The following is a 15,931-nucleotide window of genomic DNA, read 5'->3' as shown; positions in this document are numbered from 1 at the left end:
ACCCTTCCACAGATAACAGATGTCTAACAAAGAAGTATGTAGTTAGTGAAAAAGAGCCTCCCCTAATCCAAGGCCCTAAATAAAGTTGATTTCAGGAACATTTATTTAGAGAAATTTTCTAAGGTGAAAATAGTTAAAACAAAGACTCGTTAGGAATATACTAACTTCAATCTTTTTAGCTGCGGGTCAAAGGATACAGGAATCTAAATTGAAATCTCTTCTTTCACATCCTGAACCATTGTAAGGTCTCCGTATGAGAAATGACTGCCCAGTTTATCGCCTCTACAGATGCACTTACCTATGTCTTCCAATTTCCTACCTGATGAACAATTCTTTTTTAAGGTGATATTTAATTAAAGGCTTCCAAACTGATCAGCTGGCATGACAACTGCAGGTTAGAAGGAAGCATGGTGGTGACTTCTATTAAGCAGAGTTTGATGAAAGTTTCTAACCTCATTATTTGAAAGGGTGATTACGGAGATATGTGACCCGGCTGGAAATGGAAGATAAAAGTTTAACTACATATCTTTAAATTATGTTCTTGTTCTAAGAAAAGTGTTTATCCCTGAGTTCCTTGCTGACCTTTGACTTGGATTTGTTATCACCTAAAGATGCTACAAAAACAATATGAAATGAAACAACATAACAGTGCTTCTCTCCAGATAGCCCAAGGGTTGAGGCATGTTCACCGAGCTAATTCAATTATTGTTTGCTTCTATGAAAACAGAAAATTAGACTTCTATCTGACGTACCCCTGGCTTCTCAGGGCTGATAATAGAATAGAACTGAGTGAATAAGAGACTACAGAAAAACGGGACCTTCAATTTCCGCTGCTGAAATGAGTCCATACTTTAACACACATGGATAGAATTCTGCCTGGAAAAACAGCTACTCACTTTGCTAATTACCCTTGTCACACAATTTCCAGCAAACTCCTTTAGGAAGATTAAGGGATTTTGGATTGAATAAAACAGCTCCCAAAATACCACACTGTTAATTCTGTGCTCTCACTTGGAAAAAGCTTCACAAAATCTCAGATAAAAGTAGACAGGTGGGTATCTGAAGAAAATATTTAAAGTGTAAATATTTTAACATATTTACAATCTTTATCAACTCAAAGTAAAATCCAGACTCCTTCCAGGGAAGACAAAGCCCTCCCTAATCTGGTCCCTGCCCACTCCTGATGCTATCTCTCCCCTCACACTATCCTCCTCCTTTACACTCAACCCCTTCACCTTCTTTCTGTCCTTGGATTATGTCAAGGTCATCCCCACCCCAGGGCCTTTGCACCTGCTGGGCCCACACCTGAAATGCTTTCTTTCAGACTTTACATGGCTTTTTGCTTCATTTTGCAAAGAGTCGGATACGACTTAGCAACTGAACAACTGGCAACTACCCTCTTTCACAAAGTTCTCTGCTCAACTGTTACCTCTTCCAAGAAGCCTTCCCTCACTGGAAAATCTAAAGTAATCCCTTTTTTTCTCCCACAGTGCCTGGACTTATCTGCCGTGTTCACAGCTCTGTTCCTAGCATGTTAACAAAAACACAAAATGTGGTGGGGTTTCCTTTTAAAAAGCATTGAAAAGATAAAAGAAGACAGATGACTTGGTTTCTGAAAAGCAATGGGTGATGAGGGACAGACTGAATTGCTCCTTTAGTCCTGATATGTGCCTGTGCTTTGGATTTATTTTTAGGAAGGCTTCCAGGAGTGGGTATCACCTCAAGAAGGAGGAGGAATTTAATTCACTGGGATAAAGGGGGCATGTAAACCAGGTTTCTGACACCAACTCTTAAAGCAAGGTCAGAGGTTGACCTCGTCACAAATTAAGACTTAACACATGCCTAAAAACACAGACATACGTTTAAATCATTTTAAAAATTGTAGAGAGCACTACAAAGAAATCGGTTCTGGAAGTGCAAACCTCCATAGTACAGCTTAGGGAATGACATCACTAAGGCAAAGACCACCTGTCTGATGGTCAGAGAGGCCCCAGGGCTTCTGTCCCATCGTCACAGCCCACTGCTGGAGACCACCAGTCCTCAGAGACTGTCTAGGTGGGTCACTGCATACAGCCGTCCCGTTGTGGGCAGTGTGAGAGTGGGTGCTGGTGGGGAGAGCTGGGTGGGAAGGGCAGGCCCCCAGTTCACCAGGCCCAGGAGGCAGCTCCACCAGGTGAGAGAATAAAAAGCTGAAAGAAAATCATGCTGAGGATAAACAATACCATCTAAGTGCTGCTATCTGGGCTTCACAGATGAGAGGAAAGCAAGAATAGCATATGGGATCAGTAAGGAATGATTTAAGTAGACGGTCTGAATATTCACTGGAAGGACTGATGCTGAAGCTGAGGCTCCAATACTTTGGCCACCTGATGTGAAGCGCCGACTCATTAGAAAAGACCCTGATGCTGGGAAAGATTGAAGGCAGAAGTAGAAGGGGACGACAGAGGATGAGATGGCTGGATGGCATCACTGACTCGATGGACATGAGTTTTATCAAACTCTGAGAGATAGTGAAGGACAAGGAAGCCTGGCGTGCTGCAGTCCATGGGGTCACAAAGAGTACACAATCTAGTGATTCTACAACAACAATGTAGAAGGCCAGGAGAAACGCTCTTAGTAAAGAAGAGAGGCCAGAAGCTAAAAATTAAACTATTAATTGCATAGACTTCTAAAGAGACTCAAAGCAGTGAATCCTATGACGGTGCACACACATACATATGTGTGCTGAATACAAAGCAGACTGTTAATTCACTGGGAGGTCACTGATCCCTTCTTTAAAATAATTGTGTCATATTTATGCTACTTCTTGGGCTTTGTGCTAGTGGCTTCAATAACAATGCCAACTACCTGCTCTTCTATCCTCTAGCACTTTAGACTAGTTTCACTTTAAAAAGTCAATTACCTAACAACAAATATAAGATAGAGTGCAATCATTAACCTTTAAGCAAAATCTTGGCATCATAAATATTTATTGTAAGTCCTGTTTTTCCGTACACAGCTTATTCAGTGTTTTTTTTTTTAAGTTTTTATGTGTATTTTATCTCACAGGGTAAAAGTCCTATTATAAATGTCACTACTGCCCTTGAATCCATTACATTTGAACCATAAGCAGAAAGTAACCAAACTGCCAAGTTATCATAATTAACAGACCTGACTTTGGGAATACTCAAAATTTAACAGGTGATAGCTTCTGGTTTCTAACAATGGGGAAAAAGGATAAAGACGTTGTCGTATCAGCAGAAAGAGTAAAGAGAAAGCTCATGGGTTAATGGTTTCCTGCTTACAGTAACCAACGAGCTCAGGTATTAAGTACTGCATGCTCTTTTCATCTGATTAATTCATCTCTTTAAGCCACATTTTTTCACATCATGGAACTAATCTAACACTATTCACGTTTTATTTCAACTTTTCACCTATGTCAGATAATGTATGCTACAATCAAGAGCACTTCTGGGGTGTGGACAGGGTAAGGTGGAGGCCAGGCCAGAGAGAAGGTGCCTGCCAGCCCCGGATGATAGGAAGACAGGCTCATGCGACACGTCAGCAGTGACCTGCTTTCTTTCCTTAAACTGTCTGCTGCCCATATTCTTGGCAATTCCAGTGCCCTCTGCAGCATACAAACAGAGGGATGAAAGGTCACACTTAACACAGGTATAAAAAAGGCCCACTTACAGAATCATTAAATACAAGAACATCAAAGCTACGAGAGTCACTGCAAAGTGCCGCACATGAACCTCTTCATCTGTGTTACTTGGTGATGGGGGCAGGGGCGGGGGGGGAGGTGCCTGGGAGTCACATAACCACCTCACTGGTAATCCTTCCATACTAGTTTAGACACTAAAGTGCCTAAAGACACTAAACCTAACTAAAGTTTAGTTTGGTGGGCCTCCTCCCTACTTCTCCTGTGCTTTTACAGAAAACTCAATGCATTGGTCAGTAATTCAAGTGATGTTTTTCCAGCCTCTATGATGTGCCAGGTAGCATGCCTAGAAGAGAGGTCAAGAGGATGAAGAAAGCCTAGTTCCAGTCTCCAAAGAACTCAGTCCAACAGAAGGGTCAGACAAGTGAACGGAGATGTGCCTTGAGCCATCTAATTTCAACTAATGCCCTGCATGATGTGTGTCCACCATTATGGTCATGTGTGAGTTAAAGTTGCTAAAACTGACAGTTATAGTGAAGTAGATGAACCTAGAGCCTGAGTGAAGTAAGTCTGAAAGAGAAAAACAAATATTCCATATTAACGCATATATATGGAATTTAGAAAAATGGTACCGATGAACCTAAAAATGGGAAGAAATAGAGCCGTAGTCACACAGAACAGACCTATGGACACAGCATGGGCAGGAGAGGGTGGGACAAATTGAGAGAGTAGCATTGAAATATACACATCGTCATGTGTAAACTAGATAACGAGTGAGAAGTTGCTGTATAACAGGGAGCTCAGCCTGGTGCTCTGTGACATCCTAGAGTAGGGATGGGGCAGGAGGTAGTGGGAGGTTCAAGAGGGAGGGAACATATGTATTTAAAAAAAAAAAGAAGAAGAAAATATTAAAAAAAAATAAAGACATAATTTTTTTTAAGTTCCTAAGACGGAAAGAGAGAATGGGCTTGATAATTGCAAGTCTGAAATGAGCCAGTCTCTTAGATGGCAATGGCAGCTGTCACAAAAGACACAGCAGAAAGGAATGTTCTAGTGAAAAAAGGAGCCAGCTGAGTACCCAGCGTCCTGGCGATGACCCTGGTGTACCAAGCCCTGGTAGCCAAGCGGTTGGGGCAAATCCCTTGCCTGCCCTGGGCACACATCCCTCCGGCATCCAGGGTCTGGGGTGGGACATGTCAAGATTGGCTCCAGCTGTTCTCAGAGGGTCCAGAGGAGCACAGAGCACCCTGGGGTCACCTCCCTCCCTCATTTATATCCACACTCAGTTGGCAGAGTCATCTGGGCCACGGAAAGGGTGTTTGAGGAGAACCTATAAACACTGAAGGAACACACATCATGGCCCTGGCAGTTAAGGCAGGTTACCTGGGTGGGTGGGGGACACGGTGGCCTCAGTGCACTTAAACGGAGGGTAGACACAGAACGGAAAGAACTGAGAGGGAATTGCTGTAAGTAAAATGGGCCAGAGTTTTTGTAATTTGAGCAGCAGAATCAATTAAGGAGCTTTTAATACAGATTTTGATACAGATGTTAGTACTGTTGGAAGAAGAGATGCCTTAATAAGTAAGGAGCAAAAACAAAAGCCTTAAAGCAGGATTTTTCAACTTGTGCACTCGTGGCTCTTTGGGCTGGATAATTCCTTGCTGTGGAGGCTGTCCTGTACATTGTAGGATGTTGGACAGCATCTCTCATCTCTACTTACTAGATGCCAGTAAGACCCTCCCACCAACAATGACAGCTGTGAACACCAAAAATATCTCCAGACATTGCCACTGTCTTCTGGGAGAAAACCACCTCCAGTTGAGAACCACGGTCTTAAAGGAACAGATTGAAGTATTTCATTCCATCAATATGCTTTGACCATCCATGAGACTCCATAAATGAAATCAAAAGGCAACAATATGGGAAAATATGTACAACCTACTATATAGGACTAAGCGTTTTATAATACAAATGCCTAGGCATCAGTTAGAGAGAAACACCTCGGTAAAAAGGACAAAGAAATAAGCAATATTCAGAATGATTTCCAAACAATCATGCCATTTTTACTTTATTTTTAAACACAAAACACAATAATATGTGTTTGTTTATTGGTAGGTGGCTCAGTGGTAAAGAATCTGCCTGCCGATTCAGGAGACACAGGTTCAATCCCTGGGTTGGGAAGATCCCCTGGAGAAGGAAATGGCAACGCACTCCAGTATTCTTGCCCGGAAAATCCCATGGACAGAGGAGCCTGGTGGGCTATATATATAGTCCATGGGGTTGCAAGAGTCAGACATGACTTAGCCACTAAACAACAACAACAACACTTTGTTTAAGTTAAAAAACAAACTTTTAGAAGTAGAAGGGACCATTGTTTTAGGAATTTAAGCTGCAGAATCCATTAAGGGACGTTATAAAATACAGATTCCCTGGCCCATGCTGTGAATGAAGCACTGAGGACAAGGCCTAGAAACCTTTATCTTTCAGCACTTTCCAGATGATTCTGGAGCACTATTCCAAACACCAAAATTCAGAATTTGTCTGTGTAAACCAGGGGTTGGCAAATTACAACCACAGGCTGCAGCCAGTTTGTTTCTGTAAATAAAGTTTTATTGGAACACGGCCACGGCCATCTGTTCATATTTTACTGCTTTTGCACAACATCGGCAGAATCTGGCCCACAAAGGCTATACAATATTTATTATCTGGGCCTGGAGTTTGCCAATCCTTGACCCAGAAAAGATGAATCTGAGGATTCACAAAAGGAAGAAAACAAATAGGTGGGCTCCTCTAGGAAGACGTCAGGGAAGAAGACAAGCTTGAATAGGGCCATGATAAAGTTGCCAGCAATTCCAAATAATTGTTTCTCCACACCCAATTCCCTTTACTGGAGTGGCATGCACTATGAGATGCAATCACAGAGGGACCTTTCACAATACAGCTTAATGTAGATAAGGGATCAGATGTTCTTTTTTTTCCTTTACTTTCTATTTTATACTGGAGGATAGCTGATTAACAGGGCTTCCCTGGTGGCTCAGTGGTAAAGAATCCACCTGCCAGTGCAGGAGACTTGGGTTCAATCCCTGAGTCGGGAAGATCCCCTGGAGAAGGAAATGGCATCCCATTCCAATAGTCTTCCCTGGGAAAACCATAGACAGAGGAGCCTGGTGGGCTCAGTCCATGGGGTCATAAAAGAGTCAGACATGACTTAACAACTAAACAACAAAAATAGCTGATTAACAATGTTGTGAAAATTTCAGGTTGACAGCAAAAAGACTCAGCCATACAGACAGGTACCCAGATGCCCTTTCAGTTCTTCATATCATGTTTCTCCACCCAAAATAGAAATTGCACTGGTTAGAAATGTCATCTTCATGCTGAAAGACAAACCAACATTGTTGGGGTCCAACTGTCATAGTATTTTTGTCTTAAAAATGAATTTTTCCCACTTTCTTCAATAAAGATCTCAACTATACTCCAACACCAACTGCTTACCCACTAGGAGTAAAAATGTGTGAAAAAAAAACCCATTATAATGCTTATGCCAGTAGTAGTCTTGGCCAAGAAATGCATCCCATGAATTTTTTTTCCCAAATCCAAATAGCAAAAATGCTCATTCACTTTAATGAAGCAAGAACTATATATCTGTGTGTGTGTGTGTGTGTGAGCTCAGTTGCTCAGTCGTGTCTGACTCTTTGCTACCCGATGGACTGTAGCCTACCAGGCTCCCCTGTCCATGGGATTTCCCCAGCAAGAATACTGGAGTGGGTTTCCATTTCCTTCTCCAGGAGATCTTCCTGATCCAGGGATCAAATCTGAGTCTCCTGCATTGGCAGGTGGGTTCTTTACCACTGAGCCACCTGGGAAGCCCATATATCTTAGTGAAATACACTAAGGAAACAATTCCCACGTGTTCTGATATTGCTTTACTTCTGTATTAGGAACTTTAAATTACTTGAAAAATTATTCCTGGACTGATCTGGGTGGCCCATTTCTACCCATCCCCCCCACCCACCCACCATCACCCAGTTCAGAGTCACTTTCTTAAAGTCAGCCTGTCCTGGTTTTCGCATGCAGGTTAAGTCACATCTGTAAGTAAGCTGAAAGGAAATTACAAGCAGAATTCAGACTTTTGACATGAAACGAGTCCATTAAAAATAAACCACTACCTATCTACTTACTTTCCAACTTTTCTACGGAATCTCTTTAAAACCTGATACTTTGGGAAATTACCTTGAAATTGCACTCCCTTTGCTGTAGTCCAGGTACACACACAGTCAATATTCACACTGATGAATTTTTACTCCCTGTTCCTTGCAGATATATCAAAGTTAAATAACTATTCTTCAAAAACTTTGCAAACCCTCTGTCGCTTGGTGAATGTATTCAATTACCTTCTAAAGAATAACATTCGGCTGCATTTACTGCCATAGGCACACCAGCCTCAGGGAAATGCTTCTTGTCTTTTTTTTTCTTTTAACCATTTGGAGATCATTTTGTTGAACCAGAAACTCACAGAACAATTCCAGCGCATATATTCTTGTTCCCTGTCTCATCAGAGACACTCAGACCTCCAAGCAAACTCTTTTGACAAAACAACAATGTCATGAATACAGGAACTATGTCAACTTTTACCTCCTTGCTTATTCACCAAAAGGAGCCTGCAGCAAAATGGGAATTAAATAGCCTATGAAGATCATATAATCATCTCAAACAATGTGGGAAAACCATTTTATTAAATTCAACATCAATTTACAGTGAAGACAGTTATAAAGCTAGGAATAGAGGAGAACTTCTTTATTCTGATAAAGAGTATCTATTACTACAAAAAAAAAAAAAAAAAACCTTCAGAATGTAATAGTTATCAGTGAAATGTTGTAAAGTTTCTCTCTGAAATTGAGACCAAAAGAAGGAATCTGCTTTCACCACCTCCACTGAACATTACATTCAAGGTTCTAGCCAGTGCAAGGAAGCAAGAGTAAAAGGAAGTTATAAAGACTGAATAGGAACAAAAGTGTCATGACGCACAGACTGTGTGATTATGCAGGTAGGTTATTAGCATATGGAACTTCATCAGGTTTGCTAGATACAAGATCAACATTAAAAAAAAAGTTTTAAAAAGAACAATTGCATCTCCATGTATCAGAAACAGAAAAAAATAAAATCTTCTTAAAAGTATGGTCTACAATACTTTTTAAATCCCTAGGAATAAATCAAGCTGAAGAAGTACATGGCCTCAACAGAGAGCTATAAAATAGTGAAGTAGTATTCAGAGAAATTAAAGACAGTATATATAAGTGGAGAATCTAGTTAGGGACCAGAATACTCATTTTTACAAAGATTCCAATTTTCCCCAGTGACCTACAGATTCAATGCAACTCCAAAAAAATCACAATGGCGTTTCTTTGTTCTTCTGTAAAATGTCCCTAAATAGCCAAGACAGTCCTAAATAAGAACAATGGAGGAGGGGTTGCTCTCCCTCCTCAGAAACTTTAACACTATAGTAATTAGGACAATAGAACAGAGAATCAAGAAACAGAATAACCATATGAACATTTCATTACTGGACTAGAATAGTGTGATAAATATAGTCTTTTCAATAAATTGATAACCATATGAGGGAAAAAATTAAGCTTAGCTCCCCCATCACAACACATACAAAAATAAATTGCAAGTGATCTGAAACTAATATAGATTAATTATACTTCAATTTAAAATTTTTCTAACTTAAAAAGTTTCTAAAATATTTCTAAATAAGTTACATTAATTAATTAAATATATACAGGCTTCCCTGGTGGCTTAGATGGTAAAGAATCTGCCTGCAATGTAGGAGACCTAGGTTTGATCCGAGGGTCAGGAAGATTCCCTGGAGAAGGAAATGGAAATCCACTCCAGTATTCTTGCCTGGAGAATCCCATGGACAGAGGAACCTGGCAGGCTACAGTCCATGAGGTTACAAAGAGTCAGACAGGACCGAACAATTAACACACACACACACACACACACAAATACATGCAACTGGATAGATGACAGATAGGTGGATAGAGGATTGTAATCTAAACATACACGCATACGATACGCAGACAGTGTGCTATGAAAAACAGAATAGGGCCGTGAACTCACTACGGGACTCTAGGAAGTCTTCCCGTGTGAAGTGTCAAGGGTTAAAGAGGAGCTACCCAAGGAAAGAAGAACAAGAATGGTGCTTCCTGCCAGAAAGAACAAGTACAAAGTCCCTGAGGTGGTAAATGGGTGGGGTAAGGGGAGAACTACTGCTGCTGCTAAGTCACCTCAGTCGTGTCCAACTCTGTGTGACCCCATAGACGGCAGCCCACCAGGCTCCCCCGTCCCTGGGATTCTCCAGGCAAGAACACTGGAGTGGATTGCCATTTCCTTCTCCAATGCATGAAAGTGAAGTCACTCAGTCGTGTCCGACTCTTAGCGACACCATGGACTGTAGCCTACCAGGCTCCTCCATCCATGGGATTTTCCAGGCAAAAGTACTGGAGTGGGGTGCCATTGCCTTCTCCAAGGGGAGAACCACAGATGGTTCTATATAACTGGAGAACACACCACCGGTCTGCCAAGGAGTTTTAAAAGCAGATTTTTCTCAAAAGGATGATGACCAGTTGGTAGCATCTGGCTTTTGGTTCTGAAGGCAAATCAATCATGAGTGTTAAGCAGGGATAGGAGAGATGAAGTATTTTAGAAAAATCCCTCTAGTAAGAATGGGATGATGCATTTGAGGAGGTCAACCTGGAGACACAAGGATGTATCAGGAAACCACTATCACCAGCCAGTTGAGAAGGGATGTGAGTCATGTCTAGGGCTGGGTCAGCATAGTTGGAAACGTGAAGGCCAGCTGGAGAATCCGTAGGATTGGAGGCTAACTGATTGGGTGTGACAGGTGAGAGAGGAAAGGGGCTGTGTGGAGGAACTCCTGGGATTCTGGCCTGGACAAGCAGGTAAAGGGTAGGGTCACTCATTGAAATACAGGTTTCAGAAAGAAGAGCAAGTTTACGAAGGAGCAGGGATCCATGGTTTTTGGTTTAGGGAAGAAAGATATTTGGGTGTGTAAGCAATGTCGAATAGGGGTGTCCTTAAGAGATTGTCAGTAAGATCTGGGGCTCATGGGGAAGGGATGAGTTGATGTTCCCAATTACCAGTATATTGGGGAGGAGGACAGGGGAATCCTGCATACACGCACGATCATTGAGGGGGAGCCTCAGAGAGGTTGGGAAGGGTCCGCTGAAGGAGATAGGAAACCATGAGCACAGAGAAGGGGAAAAAGAGGTTACAAGAAAAAGAGTTAAAATTTGTTGAGGGCCCATGTATGTCTCAGGCTTCCCAGATACAGCTAATGATAAAGAACCCACCTGCCAATGCAGAAGATATAAGAGATGCAGGTTCAAACTTCAGTATTCTTGCCTGGAGAATCTCATGGACAGAAGAGCCTGGTGAGCTACAGTCCATAGGGTCACAAAGAGTCAGACATGACTGAAGCGACTTAGCACGCACTCATGTATGTCTCAATTCATTTGCTCTTAACAATCCAATGAAACAGATCCCATTCTCATTTTATCTGGGGAGCTAAGGCTTAGAACAGTTAAGCAGCTGGTCCAAAGTCACACATAATAGGTGTCAGAGCCAAGATTTGAACCCAAAACTGAGCAACTCCAAATTGTAACTCTTTCCCACATACCCTGGAGAAGGGAAAGGCTACTCACTCCAGTATTCTGGCCTGGGGAGTTCCATGGACTGTAGAGTCCATGGGGTTGCAAAGAGTCAGAGACGACTCAGCGACTTTCACTTTCACTTTCCTATATTCCAGAGCCCCTTATTTTATCTCATCAGGTCAGTGAGTGAGTTTCAGAAGGAGAGTATGGCTGACGACCAGAGGCCACGAGGGGAGGGTAAAATGATTACTGGAAAGTGGACCCTGGATTTGACACTGGCCACATACCAAGGGCAGTTTGGGCAGCTCTAGGGGTCAGAGGCCACCTTCCAGTGAGTCAGGAAGAGGAAGGAAAGACACTCAGGACACCGTGGGAGAGAGGGGAATCTGGCTCCAGTCAGCTTTGAAAGGCTTCAGGTTAAACAGACCCCAAACCCAGCTCATCGGACCTTAGAAAGAATATGAACTGAGCCCACCCAGCTTAGAGAAGACGCCTGCCCAGAGGCCCGGGTTCATGGTTCTCTTCAACATCCAATTCTGCACACATAAAATGTGAGACGCCTGAAGGCATGCCCAGGAGTGTGGAACCCATAGGATTCTGCAACCCGTCCGGGCAGGGTGAAGAACTATGACACGTCCGATTTTCATTGGCATTTATTCTGGCAAACAGCCCCCAGGAAAACATCTAGGAATGTGTCTGCTGGATGAACCACAAGCTGACCAAGTTTCTGGAATGCACAGAAGAGCAAAGTCTAAACCCCAAGGATACAAACAAATGGAGCTGTCCTACCCAGATAAATTCAGAGAGAACATAGCATGTGATGTGCCCACAGCAGAGAACCAAGGTGAGGGGCCTCAAGGATGTAACCTAGACAGGTCACACTGGCAGTGAGAGAGGACATGGGGGGAGCTGACTTTTATCCTGAGAGGAACCAGTTCATTAAAGTCAGGGGTGGAACTCTCCACAAGTGTGTGGGACTACACCTTTCTAGTTGACATTTCCCACTCATCAAGTGAAAGAAGCACGTTTTGTTTATGTCCCCTTTTTAAACTGTCATCAGAAATATCTTTGCCACCTGCCAACTTTCTAACCAGCCTAACAACATGAGACACACCTTCAGTGTTTCCTGCATGGACAGGTAACTGCCCTTGGAAGGAGACCCTAGTAAATACCATCCTGCCGAGAGCAGTGTCAGCTGAACCCCTCATTTTTTTTCGCCTTTTCTGACTTTTTAATTAAAGTGAGCTGATTTACAACATTGTATGAGTTTTAGGAACTGCACTCCTATTTTGAGAATTTCCTGCACCCAGCATTCATGACATGGTTAGATGGCATCACCAACTCAATGGACATAAGTTTGAGCAAGCTCTGAGAGTTGGGAAGGCTGGCGTGCTGCAGTCCATGGGGTTGTAAAGAGTCGGACACAACCGATCAACTGAACTGAACTGAGCATTCCCCTTCCTGAAAGATCACAGAAGCTGCTGGCAAAGATGATGGCACCAGCTTGCCTTTGCCCAAAAGTAAACTCCATGTTCCTTCTTGACTTTCATCCTAGATGATGGAGCAGCACACAGATTCCGTGAAGATGCTCCAGCCACACAGAAGCCATGCAAAAGCCACAGGGAAGTCAGCAAGAGCCCAAATACAGCGGCCTCTGTTATTCCAATGGGTTTGGTTGCTATCCTGGAAACCTTGGGAAGACAATGACGTGTATTATACCAGACTGGGGACTTGAGTCAGTCTCCCTCTTTCAAAAGAGCCTTTCAGTGCCCTAAACCATCCAACTTTTTGGTCCAACTACACCCCAGTCATTAAAGGTGTATTTAGAGTTGAAAAAAAAGATCCTTTTACATTTGTTGGGGGCCCCAAAGTAGCCTCCAAATATTAACATGTGTTGATTTCTTTATTATTTAAATTAGGTGTGAATGACAAATGACACTTCTGTGGGGTAGCAAGGAGCTGCAAAACCAGGCACATAGTGGGTATTCCCTAAATATCTATTGAAATGGAGAGGACCTTGCTTTCATTTGGACCGTTCTTCACGCAATCTGCCAGGCTTGAGAGCCCAGGATCCTTAAGAAAACGGGGGAGAACTTGTTCCTGCTGTGAAACCAGGGTCACCTTGGCTCTCGCTCTAAGCTCTACAGTGCTCTGTACGCTTGTCTACCTGCGTGGCCTCCTGACTACGCTGATGTGTGCTTTTCTCTCTGCAGGCACAGAAATTCCCTCTGCTCTGTTTTCAGTTTTTCTAAACTTAAGTGGAAATAGCTGCTCTGATTTTAATAGCCATCTGCTCCAGAGATGAGGACAAGGGTCAGTGGATCTGAGGCTAAATCTCAAGTCTGCTGTCCAACTTCATTCACCTGGAGTAAGCCTTAAGTGGCGCCAGTGATAAAGAACCCGCCTGCCAATGCAGAAGACATAAGAGACTCAGGTTCAATTCCTGGATAGGGAAGATCCCCTGGAGGAGGAAAGAGCAACCCACTCTGATATTCTTGCCTGGAGAATCTCATGAATAGAGGAGCCTGGCGGGCTATAGCCCATGGGGTCACAAAGAGTGGGACATGACTGAAGCAACTCAGCACACACACAAAAGCCTTCTAGAATGAGCAGCCTTCATACAGAGATCTTCACTAAGAAAGAAAGCTAGGAAGGAAAAAAAGATGAAATTCAAGCCACCAACAGCAAGGCCTAGATTGTCGTTCAGCCGTATGTTGTGTCTGACTCTTTGTGATCCCACAGGCTGCAGCACACCAGGCTCCCCTGTCCACTATCTCCCAGAGTTTGCTAAAATTCATGTCCATTGAGTCAGTGATGTTATCTAACCATCTCATCCTCTGCCATCCCTTTCTCCTTTTGTCTTCACCTTTCCCAGCATCAGAGTCTTCCAAAGAGTCAGCTCTACACAAAGACAGTCAAAGTGTTGGAACTTCAGCATTAGTCCTTCCAATAAATATTCAAGGTTGATTTCCTTTAGGATTGATTGGTTTGATCCCCTTGTAGTCCAAGGGACATTCCTAGATATCCATTAGCAATTGTTTTTAAATCCACAAAAGCCAAATACCCACAAAGAGCATGCATGCTTAGATTAGTCATCTTAGGACATGGTAGGAAAGAAGCTCTCTGATTGGTTAATACCTGCTAACAGGCCAACTGTTTTTCCATGAGGAAGCTGAGAGGGTGTTAAACATGAAAGACAAAAGAAGCTAATAAAGGGATAGAACAAGGCTGAGAGTGAATGAGGTCATTCATGGAAGCCCTGTCAACCAGAAACAGCCATGAGTTGTGATGCCCAGAGAAGAGGAAAGTGACGAATAGAGACTGGAGTGTCTGCAACCTGGGAGTTAGGGCAGGAGGGGCGGCAGCGGTTTATTCACTAAGTCTTGTCCAATTCTTGGGACCCCACGGACTGTAGCCTGCCAGGCTCCTCTGTCCATGGGATTCTCCAGGTGAGAATACTGGAGTGGCTTGCCATTCCTTCTCCAGGGGAGCTTCCTGACCCAGGAATCGAACTCAGGGTCCTGCACTGCAGGCAGATTCTTTACTGACTGAGCTATAAGGGCAAGAGGGGAGAACAAGGATAGAAAGCCGCCACCACCTTAACTGTGCAGCCCTGTGAACACGGGACTGTTTTACCTAGAAACAGAAGACAGAACGTTCAAAGTGCATTTCAGGGCATTGTCTTTAAGATACAGAGCAGTTTTCTCAATCATGACAAGATAAACCTTAAATCAGTAAAGAGCTGGCACCTGTATAGTTATATCTACAGAAGCAATATGACAGACCTGCTGTAGTTTCAAAGACACTAATTCATACAAATGATCTCTTTAACAACACAAATATTTAGCATTTCCAATTAAGTTATGAAATTAGAAGGGTAGAAAAACCAAACTGGAAAAATAGCCAGTAGGCATAACCATGAGAATTAAGGGTTTTTCAGCAAACTCATTTTTGAGCACAGAGCATCTTCTGAACTGTTTCAGTATGTTGATGAAATCAATCACATTTAATAATGCTTTCCAAGTTGGACCATGTGAATTAAGTTACTACATAAAGATTATAGACACCGTGATTTTTCTGGCATATGTAATACAGGGACACAGAAAATAAAAGCTTAATTGATGGAATTTTCATTACTCAGGACTTTTATTATATCAGATTAAACTGATGGGCAGACCCTTCTCTGGCTAAAAACATTTAACAATTTTAGATAATATAGAAAATCAGATCAGATCAGATCAGTCGCTCAGTCATGTCCGACTCTTTGCAACCCCATGAATCGCAGCACGCCAGGCCTCGCTGTCCATCACCAACTCCCGGAGTTCACTCAGACTCACATCCATCGAATCAGTGATGCCATCCAGCCATCTCATCCTCTGTCGTCCCCTTCTCCTCCTGCCCCCAATCCCTCCCAGCATCAGGGTCTTTTCCAATGAGTCAACTCTTCTCATGAGGTGGCCAAAGTACTGCAGTTTCAGCTTTAGCATCATTCCTTCCAAAGAAATCCCAGGGCTGATCTCCTTCAGAATGGACTGGTTGGATCTCCTTGCAGTCCAAGCGACTCTCAAGAGTCTTCTCCAACACCACAGTTCAAAAGCATCAATTCTTTGGGGCT

At 42.9% G+C, this 15,931-nt stretch overlaps 1 protein-coding gene across 1 annotated transcript in view; it reads right to left on the bottom strand.

The window, feature by feature from the left end:
* Window positions 1-15,931, bottom strand: part of DNER (delta/notch-like EGF repeat containing) — a 290,628-nt gene that overhangs the window by 247,658 nt on the left and 27,039 nt on the right. The gene's annotated exons all lie outside the window — the stretch shown is intronic.

This window comes from Bison bison, unplaced genomic scaffold (genome assembly GCF_000754665.1).
Source record: "Bison bison bison isolate TAMUID 2011002044 unplaced genomic scaffold, Bison_UMD1.0 scf7180017864068, whole genome shotgun sequence".
Classification (NCBI taxonomy): Eukaryota; Metazoa; Chordata; class Mammalia; order Artiodactyla; family Bovidae; genus Bison; species Bison bison.
The sequence above is the reverse complement of the archived record's forward strand: the minus strand, read 5'-3'. Positions and strand labels throughout refer to the sequence as shown.